The sequence below is a fragment of the Lissotriton vulgaris genome, chromosome 3_1 (assembly GCF_964263255.1).
Source record: "Lissotriton vulgaris chromosome 3_1, aLisVul1.2, whole genome shotgun sequence".
NCBI classification, from domain to species: Eukaryota; Metazoa; Chordata; class Amphibia; order Caudata; family Salamandridae; genus Lissotriton; species Lissotriton vulgaris.
The window spans coordinates 2009785883-2009800983 of record NC_141689.1 but is presented as its reverse complement, the minus strand read 5'-3'; positions in this window follow the sequence as shown (position 1 = coordinate 2009800983).

Sequence of the window (15101 nt, the reverse complement as noted above, 5' to 3'; positions counted from 1 at the left end):
ACTTCCCTCCTGTGCCAGCTATGAAGACGCAAACACATTTGCGTCCAACGTTAATATGTCCTCTTTCAGACCCACCCTGAATGGGTTGAATATTTCGTTTCTAAGTATGCTATGCCAACGTCTTTTTGTGGTGTACTTTACACGTTTTTCAGCTCTGGCGAAGTAGGCCCTGAATTCTGCCATCGAGCCTTTTTTCATGCCTTCTGACTCTGAAAGCCTCAGCCCAGGCTGCCTCTGTACCCGTGACCTCTGCCTTACTCCCTGTGCGGCTTACGGCGCTTAGCTCAGCCTGCTGCCTGCCAAGACTGTATTCAACCTTCGAATTATCTGTTCCGCTCCTCGAAAATGCATTTCTGCCTACTAGTTTAAGTAAACATCCCGCCAGCTGCAGAGCAAAGGGCCCGGCCTCACTGTCTCCGTGCAAGTAATTCATAGCCTCTGTTACCATGGTAGGCCCATGCCCTCGCATCTCATGTAGACACTTAGACGCTTATACACGTACTCATAGTCAGTATAGAATAGCTTCTGCCCCAGAGACCTTTTCCGTTTAGATAATATGGTTCCCAAACATCAGATATCAGATATGATAGAGGTACGAGTTGATCTGACATGCCAGACTTTTGTCTCTTTCCGCCAGTGTAAATGTCAAGTCCCCTGCACCCTCTGGTTTCACGTCAATCACACGTCATGCAGCTGCGCGCGCATCCAGGCCTCAGATTTCTGCTGACATTACAAGATTCTGCTTTGTTGCCACCCACTTGTGACACCTACCTGTGACGTTTCTAGCACACACCTCTATGTTCACGCCTAGTTCACGCCTTCTAATTACGTATCACTACCACGTGTGTGCTCTTATCTTGTTTCTCTCAGCTGTTACGCCTACTGTATTGGTTTCTACTGTACGATTTAAGTATATAAGCTATGTATTGTCAATAAAATATTGCTCTATCCCTTCCTGCACCCCAGTGGTGGCAGGAACAAGATATCCGGTCATGACCATTCCTTTTTAAGGAATAAAACCCCTAAGAACTCTAACACCACGGACTCTGCCTCTTTCTTTCCGATTGAGTTATTATTGATTAAGTGCTTACCTGCATAGAAATTAGGACGGTAAATCAAATATTTACCACATTATTCTGGCGCCCGAACATGGACCCCTCCCCCACCCCACGCGCCGGTTGGTGCGTTGCAAGCTCTGTCCCCTGCCATCAGTTAGACGGAACTACGCGTACTGGCAGGATTTCCTGTATCTCCCTCTGGCCCACGGAGGTGACGAAGACTGCGATCAGCACCCAGACGAGGCGGTGAGGAGTGCGGAGGATCCCGACCAGAGCCTAGCCGAAAGAAGCAAGGTCCGAGGTGTCAAGAGGCCCACCAGTTTCCGAAGTATCCACGTGTCGAGTCGAGTCGAGTCCGGTCCAGTCCAGTCGAGTTTTCCGAGGCCTTCTGTTTCCGTGCTTCCCGGTGAGTACCATTGCTGGGACGTATCTAGACGGGTGCATTATTATGTATCCGGTAAAGACGGGTTTGGGTACACAAATTCGGTCTGCACTGTTTTAGACAGTGTATCTGTACTGTTTAGCAGTATATCAGTTATTCAAGTTCTTGCACTGTTCTTAGCAGTGTATCTGTGCTGTTTAGCAGTACATCCAGTATAGGGGGGTAGTCATATATGTCTCAAATGTCTTTCATGTGATTAATGTCGTGGTATGAGTGACTGTTTTTAATGTGCATTATTGTGTTCTTGTGTAACTAGCTGTGTTCAGAATTAAGTAGCAAGGATTGAGCATTCAGTACTAAGTAAACAAGATGCCGTTTTTCAATAAGTTAAAGCAGATAGGAACTAGGAAAGGGATACTAGAGGAAGAAATTCCTATCCCCCCTAGGGACACTCCTGGAAATTTCATGTATCATAAGCATGGCTTAGATGCCATATTGTATCTAGATTTATGGGCCGATTATACTAAGCATCTAGACGAGAGACACAGATGGCCTGTTACCGGAACATGGGATGCCGAGTGCATCATGAAGGTAGAAGAAGCACTATGGAAAAAGAAAGCCAGACAATCTCAGAAAGACGCCATAGAATTTTGGCGTAAAGAATCACATAAACGTGCTGAAAAAGCACTCCGTAGAGAAGACAGACATAGAGAAGAGTCAGATAAAGCCCGAGAAAACGAATTAGTTACTGAAGGGATCCGAGTAAGATCAGAACAAGTAGATCGCGCACGAAACAATCTTGTAAATGGTATGTATCTTGTGGCCGAGGGTTCGCCTGAAGCCACTTCAGAAATACCGAAAGATCTGCCGCCACCATTGGTTCCAACTAAAGTAAATCACAGGACTACTAAAGACATATTTCTGAATTCCTACCTAAACGATGTAGCACCCGCTTACACCAATCCACGTGCCCACGTCCCGCCTACTGACGGTGACGGAGATGGCAACCCGCCTCCAGACCATATCCCGCCATTACCGCAACAAGGTTTCCCCGTCCGACAGCCTGTCGTTCCTCCTCCTCCACCACTTCCCGCACCTAAAATTAATATACCAAATCCGTTCCTGCCTGATCCTACTAAGAGACAAGTTCAAGTACATATACAGACTCCACAGAGGGATAATGCCCAAGCCTCCGCCTCAGGAGGTGCGACCGGGGGTTACCAGACCCCGCCAGCAACACACAGATTACACCTTAGGGACATGCAGAACCACCTTACGCTCCAATCACCCCGTCTCGACAGACTCAAAGCACCGCTTTCAGTTTGCAGATATGATCCAGTACCCGGCAAAGACAATAGAATGTTGATAGCATCACTACGATTGCGACAAGCTACAGATTACCTAATGTTATTCTCAGGGATGACCGATCACCTAGATAAAATATATCATTTTGTCCAGACTGGGGAAAATCCTGAAAGTATTAAGGAGGCCTTGGCCCATCAGAAAGTTGACACTCAAGCATATATATTACGCTTTTTCATAAATTGCTTAATAAGAGAACGAGATAGACCTGAGACAGAACAGGATGAAATGGAAGCACTAAACAAGTGGGGCCAAAATATATCCGAGGGAAAGCATGATAGACAGAATTGTATATCAAGTATGTACAAGAAAATAAGAAAAGCAGTAATAGAGATACACGAAAAAGAAAAAGAAAATGCCTCCTCCGAGGAGGAGGAAGCACCTGAAGAACCAGAAAAGACTACAGATACCATAGCGTATGTAGGTAAGGGAACTTACCTTAGGAAAGGCATTCGTCCAGAAAGCAAGAGAGTTTTTCTCTCTGGCATAACAAAACCGAATTCTCCTGAACATCAGTTCCAAGACACTGATAAAATGCTTCGAGAACGAATGGGGTACCATGTACTCAATTCTATGGATGAACAAGAACTAGCACGATCAGCAGTACTATGGGCTGACAATCCTAACATATACAATGATGAAACAGTAGCGCAGACATTCCTATACCTATCCCCAGACGAGCAGAAATTAGCAGGTACCTATATGATCCAGCACCTCCTCAGGTTATACAGAAATAAACATTCTGATCCAGGTCCCTTACACGATACATTAGAAGCACTACTCATGGATAGATGGAGAGGCCTAAGTACCAAGTTAATACAAATAATTCTAGAACAACGGCACAGATATAACACTTTCTTAAGCTCCGAATATGTTCCCGCTCCGCCCCCAGAAAGAAAAATGTATCATATGGAGCGTCTTGAAAGACAGAACCCTTTACGAGAAGTACATCCAGTTATGGGTACCGATAATACCTTGAAACGTGTGTATGTACACACACCTCTGACCAAGTTAGAACTATTGGAAATGAAGAAACTAGTACCCTGTCACGACAAAGACCCTGCAGGTTTTCATAGAGAACTTAAAGACATGTTACTAATGGGAGATTACACATATGCAGATATCATGAAAATGTTAACGGTATTGTTGCCCACAGGCATCTACGAGAAACTAAAGGAACGAGAATGGGAGGTGGGAGACAAAAAGATTGTATGGGCAGAAATAGAAGACGAGGAGAAACTTCGTACCCCAGGGCTAGGCCGTGGGGAGAAAACTAAAGCATTACCAGGTTTGATAGTACAGGTTCTGCCAAGATTACTGACAACTAGAAAGGAAGACTGGGACGCAATCTCAGCCTGTAAACAGAAACACGACGAAGATACCAGTGACTTCTATTCCAGATTCGAGAAATGTTTCATTATTAATAGTGGTCTTAAACCAAGTAGCGAGTCGTACCCGCATCTTTTTGTATCAAAGTTAGTCGAGAATTCCCTGACATCAGTCAAGAACCGTGTATATAAAGTTGAAAGTACATGGCAAGCAAATACGGCATCCCAGATGTTACAAATGTTACAATACCATCAGAATAGAATCAGAGAAGAACAGGATCATGAACAGAAACGTATGAAAGACACGAAAATGAAAATGTTAGTGGCCCAGTCGGTTCCAGCCGACGGCCAGAGAAAGGGTACGGCCCAGACAGGTAATGCAGCAGCTCCCGTTAAAGGGACATGCAATTATTGCAAGCAGCCAGGTCACTACGTACATGAATGTCCAGTTCTGAAACATAATATAGCAACAGGTAAAACTAAGGAAAGACCGCATCCGCCTAGACAAGACCAGGGTCAGCAACAGACTTCACAGAATCCACAACCTATGCATGCTTCATCACATACAGGACAGACCGCTGCGGCATCACAGTCGCAATCACAGCCACAGCCCATTGCCGCGACGCAGAAAGTTTCACGGCAGATGTGCCAGTATGCCCAATCTGATTATCCCGATTATCAGCGTTACACATGAAACAGCCTAGAGAGGGAGTTTGGCTTGCCTCTTATTGAGATTCCTGTAGATCAAGAGGGTCCTTATGTACACAGTCAGGTGTTGGGAAAAGACAGAAAGTTCTTAATTGACACAGGGGCAAGCCGCACAACAATCAGTCATAATGAAGTCCCAGGGGCACCCCTCTCAGGCTCACAGAATGTTTCCCTTGGTTTTTCAGGACAGCCTATTGTAAATGAGGTATCAGAACCAGTCCCCTTGGCTGTGGGTCCATTATCTCGTGTTACAGACTTGTTACTTACGAAATCATGTCCAGAAAACTTGTTAGGAATAAAGACATTGAAGGCTCTAGGAGCAGTGATATGTTGTTCTCCGGAAGGAGTTAGACTCTTTTTGCGAGATTTTAAGGGTCACTATGTATTACGAGAGTTTGATGTCAGATTGAAAAATGTACCGGATCACTTGTGGGCACAAGGCCCAACCGATGTAGGCTGCATGCACATTACACCATACCGTGTTACACTGAAGCCAGGTGTTGTTTTACCACGAATCAGACAATACAAGTTACCACCCGATGCTGTAGTGGCTTTACTGGAAATCATTGAAGAGCTCATTGCCCAAGGAGTGGTCGTAGAGACCGACTCCAATATCTGTAATTCCCCTATCATTCCGATTCTTAAACGTACTGATCCCAATGCACCGCCAGTATACCGGCTGGTGATTGATTTACGAGAACTGAATAAATGCATTGTACCACAGTACCCTGTGGTTCCCGACATCTCTTCCCTATTGACTGCTATTGATTCAGAAGCAACGTTCTTTACTGTAATTGACCTCAAGAACGCCTTCTTCAGTGTGCCTATTGATCCAGAGAGCCAATACCTTTTCGGATTCAGTTTAAATGGACGAAGTTTCAAATTTTCACGCGCACCTCAAGGATTCACAGAAAGCCCCAGCATCTATAGTCAAGCACTGAAAAGACAACTTGATTGTATTCAAATGCCAGTTAACACTGCTTTACTGCAATACGTCGATGATCTGCTGATCACCGCACAAAGTGAGCCCGAATGTGAACAAGCATCACTGACAGTTTACATTTTCTGGCCGACAAGGGACACAAGGTGTCTCCTTCGAAGCTACAATTCTGTGTTCAGCAAGTTGTGTACTTGGGTCACTTGCTGTCCAAAGTGGGGAGACAGCTCACTCCTGACCGTATCCAGTTAATTGTAAATATGCCACAACCCCAGACACAAAAGGAAGTGCGGGCCTTTATAGGCCTCACCTCGTACTGCAGACAATGGATCCCTCAGTATGCATTTCTAGCTAAACCACTCATTCAGTTGACAACACAGGAGGCAGCGACTTCGACTGTCCTTCCTTGGACTCAGGAACACACACAGGCCTTTGAGGAATTAAAGAAAGCTTTATGCCAAGCACCAGTTTTAGCGACACCATGTTACAGCAAACCTTTTACACTTTTTGTTACAGAACGTGATGGTACAGCGTTGTCTGTCCTCACTCAAGACCAAGCAGGTTCACATAAGCCTTGCGCTTATTTTTCAAGTACATTGGATTCAGTAGCCCAGGCACTCCCTGCGTGCTTAAAGTCAGTAGCAGCAACAGCACTAGCAATCAGACAGAGCGACTCAATTGTTTTAGGACATCAATTAACAGTACAAGTTCCACATTCTGTAGAGGTTCTTTTAAACAGAACTCAGACTCAACACTTGACTATAGCACGACTGACAGGTTATGAATTGACGCTATTCCAGCCACACATAGAAATCAGACGCTGCAGCATTCTAAACCCCGCAACATTGTTACCTTCGATTATGACAGATCCAGCCCCGCATGATTGTATAGAGATCATTAATGCAGTAACAAAGCCCTGACGAGACTTAACAGATGTTCCATTGACAAATCCAGACCTGACACTTTATGTGGATGGTTCATGTATGAGAACAAGTACAGGAGAATTAGTGGCCGCGTATGCAGTGACCACTGAAACTGAAGTAAAAGAAACATATCGTATTGACACACTGTCTGCTCAAGCAGCAGAGCTCATCGCTCTAACCCGAGCCTGTATACTAGCCAAGAACAGAAATGTTAACATATACACTGATTCCCGTTATGCGTTCGGAGTCGTACACGACTTCGGAATGTTATGGCAAGAACGAGGTTTCTTGACCTCTCACGGTGCCAAGATCCAACACGGTCCCCTCATTCAAGCACTGTTAGAAGCAATACATCTGCCTTCAGGCATATCCGTCATGAAGTGTAAAGCACATACTAAAGCTACAGATTCTGTTTCCCAGGGTAACGACCTGGCAGACCAGACAGCAAAACATACAGCATTGACTCACATCCAGACAACTGACGTGACAAAGACAATAGTACCGACACATTGTATGACAGTCAGGGATCCCACACTAGATGTAATCGATATTCAGACACATGCTACTACAGATGAAATAAAGAAATGGACTGAACTAGGAGGGATCCAGACAGATCAAGGTTGGATGACGAAGGGAAAATCTACATGGTTTCTCCCCGACTCTATGGTTCAAGTCATAATAAATACAGCACATAGTCCAGCACATCTAGGAGAGAAAGCGATGTTAGACAGTTTACAGAATCTCTGGTACAACAAACACTTACGAGCAGCAGCGAAACAGAAAGTGCGTACCTGCATGATCTGTTGTCAGTTCAATCCAGGTAAAAGCGTTCCTGTCGAGCAAGGTGGATTTCATCCTCCCGATCACCCTTTTGAAGTCCTCCAGATGGATTATATCCAGATGGACCGTTGTCGAGGATTCAAATATGTCCTCGTAATTGTTTGTGCACTTTCCCGGTGGACCGAAGCATATCCAGTCCCAGATTACACTGCCCCGACCACTGCCAGGCAGCTGGTTCGAGAATTCTTCCCACGATACGGCTTGCCTCGTGTCGTATACTCAGATAACGGACAGCCATTCTCATCCGAACTCATGAAACAGGTTTCCCTGCTGCTAGGATATCAGTGGAGATTCCATTGTGTCCGACATCCCGAAGCCGCTGGCCTTGTAGAAAGACATAACCAGACACTAAAAACCCGCCTTGCTAAAGTTTGTAAAGAGAAAGGGGTCGACTGGATAGTCGCCCTGCCAGTTGCATTGTTCTATATGAGAATGGTCGCCCATTCGAGAACAGGACTATCCCCGTATGAAGTGGTCTTTGGCAGACCACCGAATATGTGGGGGACGCCCATACCTAAGAAAATTACCGATGTTGATTGTTATATGCTGACAGATTACCTTGCCTCCTTGATGTCTGCACTCCAATCATGTCGTTCACAGGTTGCCGCAGCCTTCCCTGACAACACTGATGTAAAGCCGCATGATGTCCGTCCCGGTGACACAGTGCTAATTAGGAACTTCGACAGGAAAAGTCCGCTGGAGCCCCGCTGGAAAGAGCCGAAGACCGTCCTTCTTACAACGCGGACCGCTATCAAGGTGGAAGGCCGAAAGGGGTGGATCCATACGAGTCATATAAAAAAATTTAACGAACTGGTGCTAGAAACAGACTTGTCCACCCCCTCAAAGGACTGCCTCGATACTAAAGACTTTAAAGTTACCAAACAAGAGAAAACTCCCCAAGAGGAGTACCGAATGAAACTTCGATCTAGCAAGTCAGACAGTTTAATTGTTTAAGTCCTCCCCTAGGTGAATCGGTTAAATAGTTTCTGACATGTATCCCCTAGATCGAGATAGAGAGAGAGAGAGACAACTCAAGAAACGTACATATTGTAAATCACTCCGTAGTCACTGTATAGTGACGTTATTGATTATGTTTTTTCTAAGTCTTCTGATTATTGTTGCTAGTATATTGCTTCCCATATATTACCCTATTTTCAAGCGTGAACAATCTGCTTACAATGTCACTGCCGAACATTCTTTTAGTGAATTACCTCCCCACGAACTTTCTTACAGACTCGCGCTGCGCAACAACACATTCATTAGTATGTTACATCACTCCCATCAGACTAACAACGCTACAAACTGCTGGATATGTGGCCGACTCCCTCCCTATCAGAAATACAAGGGAGTTCTGCCTCTCTTTCCGTACCCGTTCACTCACAATGGCTCCTGTGGTGCATGGTTCAGAATAATTAATTCCTTAGATCCTGATGTCGCTGTTTTTAAAGGGAGCTGGGTTTGGGGAAACTTGAACTTAGTTCTGCTTAATGCCTGTTACCCTGACAAGAAGGGACTTCCCATTAGAATAGGAACTGATGTAGAAAATGAAGTATATGGATTAGGTAATTATACAATTAACCTTATGATTCTTACTGTCGAATCCGAAGCTGCACCAGTTCTCCCTGCTATGTCAGTATTACCAGTCACTGGTGATTTATGTGTCAGTAAGAAGGGTTCAGTACACTTAGGTCATAGTAAATGTACTACTGTGGTCGAATTTAGTGATCAAGGCAAATCTTCCTTTAGAGCTACCCGTCATTCCTACTTTGTTTGTGGCCATACCGCATACATACGCTTGCCTCCAGATTGGGATGGTACCTGTTACATTGCATTCCTTCTGCCACCTGTTTTTCTAGCCCCTCCTGATTATCACAGAAATACAAATCTAGTAAAGAATAGACTCCGAAGAGATCTCCCGATTGTCGACTATACTGAAACGGCATGGGAGCAATACACAGATTTCAATAAAGGATTCTTTTTCTTCACAGGCCCCGTCCAAAATAGTAAACTAATACGCAGATTAACTAGAACACTTGAAGCAGTAGTGAATGAAACTGCCTCCGCCCTAGGTAACTTAACAGAGGAGCAGTCCGCCATGCGGGTTGTTGTCCTTCAGAATCGTCTTGTTATTGACGTCATCTTGGCAGATAGAGGCGGAGCTTGTAAGGTCATCGGGTCAAGTTGCTGTGTTTTCATTCCAGAAAACGCGCCAACGGTATACCAAGCTATTACAAGTCTTCATAAAATTGCAAGTTTGATACATCAGAATCCAGGCACCTGGACTTGGTCCGGTTGGTTCTGGACAACGTTGACCGCTTGGGGATGGAAGATCCTATCCTTCCTTGGCATTGCCCTTGTCATAGTATTCAGTTGCTGCCTGTGCCTACAGTGTGGGCCAGCGATTTGTGGACTGTGTGCCACATCGTGCATTGAACATTCCAGTTTTCTCTCAAAACGTGAAAGGAAGAAAGAAGAACAAATGATGTTACAAGAACAGACTGATCGATTCATGAGGATCGATATATCATGAAGGGTCCGTAGGGAACAAGGAGGGAATGAGGAAATATAAATTTTATGGTCAAGTAATGTTCCCTAACGTGTACCCCACCGTCTCCATGTACCAGCTTAAAGTGCATGTAACTTCCCTCCTGTGCCAGCTATGAAGACGCAAATACATTTGCGTCCAACGTTAATATGTCCTCTTTCAGACCCACCCTGAATGGGTTGAATATTCCATTTCTAAGTATGCTATGCCAACGTCTTTTTGTGGTGTACTTTACACGTTTTTCAGCTCTGGCGAAGTAGGCCCTGAATTCTGCCATCGAGCCTTTTTTCCTGCCTTCTGACTCTGAAAGCCTCAGCCCAGGCTGCCTCTGTACCCGTGACCTCTGCCTTACTCCCTGTGCGGCTTACGGCGCTTAGCTCAGCCTGCTGCCTGCCAAGACTGTATTCAACCTTCGAATTATCTGTTCCGCTCCTCGAAAATGCATTTCTGCCTACTAGTTTAAGTAAACATCCCGCCAGCTGCAGAGCAAAGGGCCCGGCCTCACTGTCTCCGTGCAAGTAATTCATAGCCTCTGTTACCATGGTAGGCCCATGCCCTCGCATCTCATGTAGACACTTAGACGCTTATACACGTTCTCATAGTCAGTATAGAATAGCTTCTGCCCCAGAGACCTTTTCCGTTTAGATAATATGGTTCCCAAACATCAGATATCAGATATGATAGAGGTACGAGTTGATCTGACATGCCAGACTTTTGTCTCTTTCCGCCAGTGTAAATGTCAAGTCCCCTGCACCCTCTGGTTTCACGTCAATCACACGTCATGCAGCTGCGCGCGCATCCAGGCCTCAGATTTCTGCTGACATTACAAGATTCTGCTTTGTTGCCACCCACTTGTGACACCTACCTGTGACGTTTCTAGCACACACCTCTATGTTCACGCCTAGTTCACGCCTTCTAATTACGTATCACTACCACGTGTGTGCTCTTATCTTGTTTCTCTCAGCTGTTACGCCTACTGTATTGGTTTCTACTGTACGATTTAAGTATATAAGCTATGTATTGTCAATAAAATATTGCTCTATCCCTTCCTGCACCCCAGTGGTGGCAGGAACAAGATATCCGGTCATGACCATTCCTTTTTAAGGAATAAAACCCCTAAGAACTCTAACACCACGGACTCTGCCTCTTTCTTTCCGATTGAGTTATTATTGATTAAGTACTTACCTGCATAGAAATTAGGACGGTAAATCAAATATTTACCACAGAGAAGAATACAAGAATAGTTTGCCTCTGCCTGCTTAAGTGCCCTAGAAGCAAATGCAACTGTACTTTGTTCACCATTTACTGCCTGAGAAAGCACCGCGCCCAAACCCTTGAGGCTAGCATCAGTGGTTAAAATGTTTTTTTTATTCACATCGAAATGTCCTAGAGTAGGCATTTTCCCAATCTCTTCCTTGATCTTATCAAAAGCTTTCTGGCAATCTTCTGTCCACACAAAATGCACACCTTTTTTAAGTAATAACCTAATGGGTTAGGTCACACTAGAAAACCTTGAACAAACTTAGCATAAAATTCCGCAAGACCTAGAAATGACCTCACCTGGTCTTTATCGCTAGGTACTGGAGCTTTCTTAACACATTCTGCTAGTTCCAACTTCGGTTGTACTCCTGCACCAGAAATCACGTGACCAAGGTACGTAACAGTCTCCACACCAATTCAACACTTCTCCTTCTTTACAGTCAATCCCTTCTCCTTGAATCTTTCCAAAACTTCAAGCAATGTTTTACTATGCTCAATCTCTCCTTTCCCGTAGATTAGAATATCATCTTGAAAAAACATGATGTTACCAATTTCATCTAAAACTCTCTTCATGACCCTCTGAAAACATGCAGCTGCCGATGCTAGTCCGAAAGGCATTCTTTTAATACAATATGCACCCAAGGGTGTCACAAACGATGTAAGATGTCTAGATTCTTTGTGCAAAACAATCTGGTGATAAGCGGCCGATAAGTCCAAGACACTAAAAACACATGCACCCTTGAGGGTACTAAGTGACTCCGAAATATTAGGTAACGGTTGCCTGTCAACCCAAATCCACTGATTTAATCCCCTCAAATCCACACACATCCTAATTTTGGCCCCCCCATCCTTAGGGGCCAAAACAATGGGGGCCAACCATTCTGATGCCTCTATCTCCTCAATCACATCCAATTTCAGTAATCTCTCCAACTCCTGTTTCAAAGGATCCATCATCATGTTTGGAACCTTTCTTACTTTGTAAACACAAGGTATGGCCTTATTTTTAGAATAATCTTGTGTTCAAAACCTTTGAGGCACCCTAAATCCTCAGAAAAGACCTCAGGAAATTTTTTGAAATACATCCAATTCTGATTATCAACAGCACCGCCATTACTATCACTATCACTATCAACCAGCATAACCTGATCTCTAGGATCTTTGGCAGAGGGATTGAGCGTGATCCCCAGGTCACGCTGATGTCTCCAACCTAACAGGTTGTCACCCCTCATAGCCACATAAACTTTACCAAACGTCTTCCTGTCTTTAAATTTAATACAAGCCTCTATATAACCAAGGACATTAATTTTGGCTTTGGCATAACCGACTGGATTTATACCAGGTGGAATTAAAGCAGTTTCATCTAAGCCAATAACCTCATCCCATTGTTTGTTGCCTATCATGGTGTAAGGAGACCCAGAGTCAGCCAGGACAATAAACTTGAAATTATTCACCATGATGTCACACTCTGGCATTGAGATTTTATCAGCATCAATCATACCATCTTCTTCCCTGATGCTAGACACTACAATGCGTACTGTATCAGAATTTTTTTTTCTGAAGCTCTTGTTGACTTACAGACTCGAGCGTAATGTCCCTTGATACCACATTTCATACATACAGCATCTTTTGCATAGCATTGTGGATAACTCGAAAAATGTGTGAAACTCCCACATCTCATACCCTTAGGCTTAAGTGAATCTTTACTGCCTTTTTCTTCACTATTTACTTGAGGTTTCACAAAGTTGCGCGTAGTCACATCCCTATTATTTATTTTAAATTTGTCATTAGCAACAACCTTACTCACACTCACACGTTGTTCAGAAGTGTGTTCATCATTAACAACATGAATCTCACTTTCTAGCTCTCCTCTTCATGCCCTCTTTTTATCTCTTTTACCCAAGATGAGGTGTTTTCCATTCCTTCAACAATTTTAATGGCTTCATCAAGAGTAGGATTTTTCGATAAAAGTTTCTCCTGTACACGAGAACTATTTGTGCATCGCACTAATTGGTCCCTGACTAAATAATCAGACAATTCTTCAAACTCACACGTACGTGCTAAAGTTTTAAGAGAGGCTACATAACCTTTGACTCGTTCAGTAGACCCCTGTGTTCTTGTGAAAAACCTATGCCGTTCTAAAACAATATTTATGCGAGGACCAAAATATGTCTGTAACATCATCATTGACATTTCATAAACATCACAAGGCTCACCCTCACCACTACCAATTGTAAGTAAATCCATACTATCATATATGTTACGTCCCTCTACACCCAAATTATGTAAAAGAATAGCTTGTTTTCTGACTGCAGAAAACTTTTCTCCACCAATAGCCAAGATGTAAGAATCAAAGAGATTTCTCCATCGTTTCCAAGGTAATATTGGATCTCCTTTTTCAGAAAGGAAAGGAGGAGGTTGAGACATAGAAGTGGACGTAGCCATAATTTAAAAAAATAGTTAAATGGTGAGATAAAAATAGAAAATAGTAACAATAGTAGTAGGAAATCAGTAACACATGTGTAGTGATGATCCAAGTTGTATCAGAATAACATTTAGTAATTCTGGTAATAATCTTTGTTAAACTCTATATATTTGTGGTAATCCTAGTAAATAGTGTTTGTAATCCCGGTAAACAGTGTCTGTAGTCCTGGTAAACAGTGTCTGTAGTCCTCGTAAATAATGTCTGTTATCCTGGTATTGTCTGTAACAGTATTTGTTAAACTAAAAAAAAATCCAAATAAAATGAAAATTGAAATTTGAAAATACCGTTAAATAGTTAGAGAAAACACCAATGACCAAAGTCAGATGAAGAAACTGACACGATCCGTGGTAACAGTCGGTTTGTAATGAAAAAATGATGCCAGTTTTAGAAGCTGCCGAAGATCGTTGCGAGCACAGCCTTTTCCTTAGGAAGGTAAACACAAGATGGCGCCTACGTTCAAGCGCGGGGTCACATCAAGTTCAATTGAAACGTGATGACGTTTGCAGGCTCCGTCACCCTCAACATTCAGCGCATTCAGGGAAGCGTTCGAGTCAGAGAACGAACGCGCGCAAACAATGTCTAGGTTCACGAGGAAATGCCAAAGCTCTCGAGGTATGAAGCCTTCCTCGGAATTGAAAAATGCGCGGGCGGTTGCAGGCACTGTCAAACACCGAGGGTAAGCGGAAACGGTAAAACGTTACCTTAAATGTTGAACACAACGTTAAGGTAGTGAGGCTGCAGTAAGGCTGAGATTATCAGTCAGTCCAAAATTCCGAATTCTTTAGTAATTTCGTTGAGATAAAAACGAATAAAATCCATATAAAATCCAAATTCCAGATATTAGGGGAATTGATGCTGCAATCCACTTGTCCCCAATCAAGTTAAGTCGTCCTCGTCGCCATTGTTAAAAAGACAGATACTCTATTTCATGTAGATTAAGTATCTTTAATCAGACACAGCACCAACGTCCAGCCAGTTTCCAGGCTAACACGAACTGCCCTGCCTGAGGCTTACATTTTAAGTGACATCATCTGATTCCTTAAAGAAAACAGACATCAGATTATAACACTGTCATTCATGTATTTATACATTTTAATAATGAACAGCAAAATAACTATACATTACCATGAATGTATTACGCTTAACGCATTTATGCAATGACTTGTATAGTGTTTTCACTATGTCTATCGCGCAACAGGCACTCCTGCACTTTAAAAATGGGTGGCCAGCCCCCATGACGGTGTCATGTGACCAAGGCTTTTGGTAGCCGAAACGC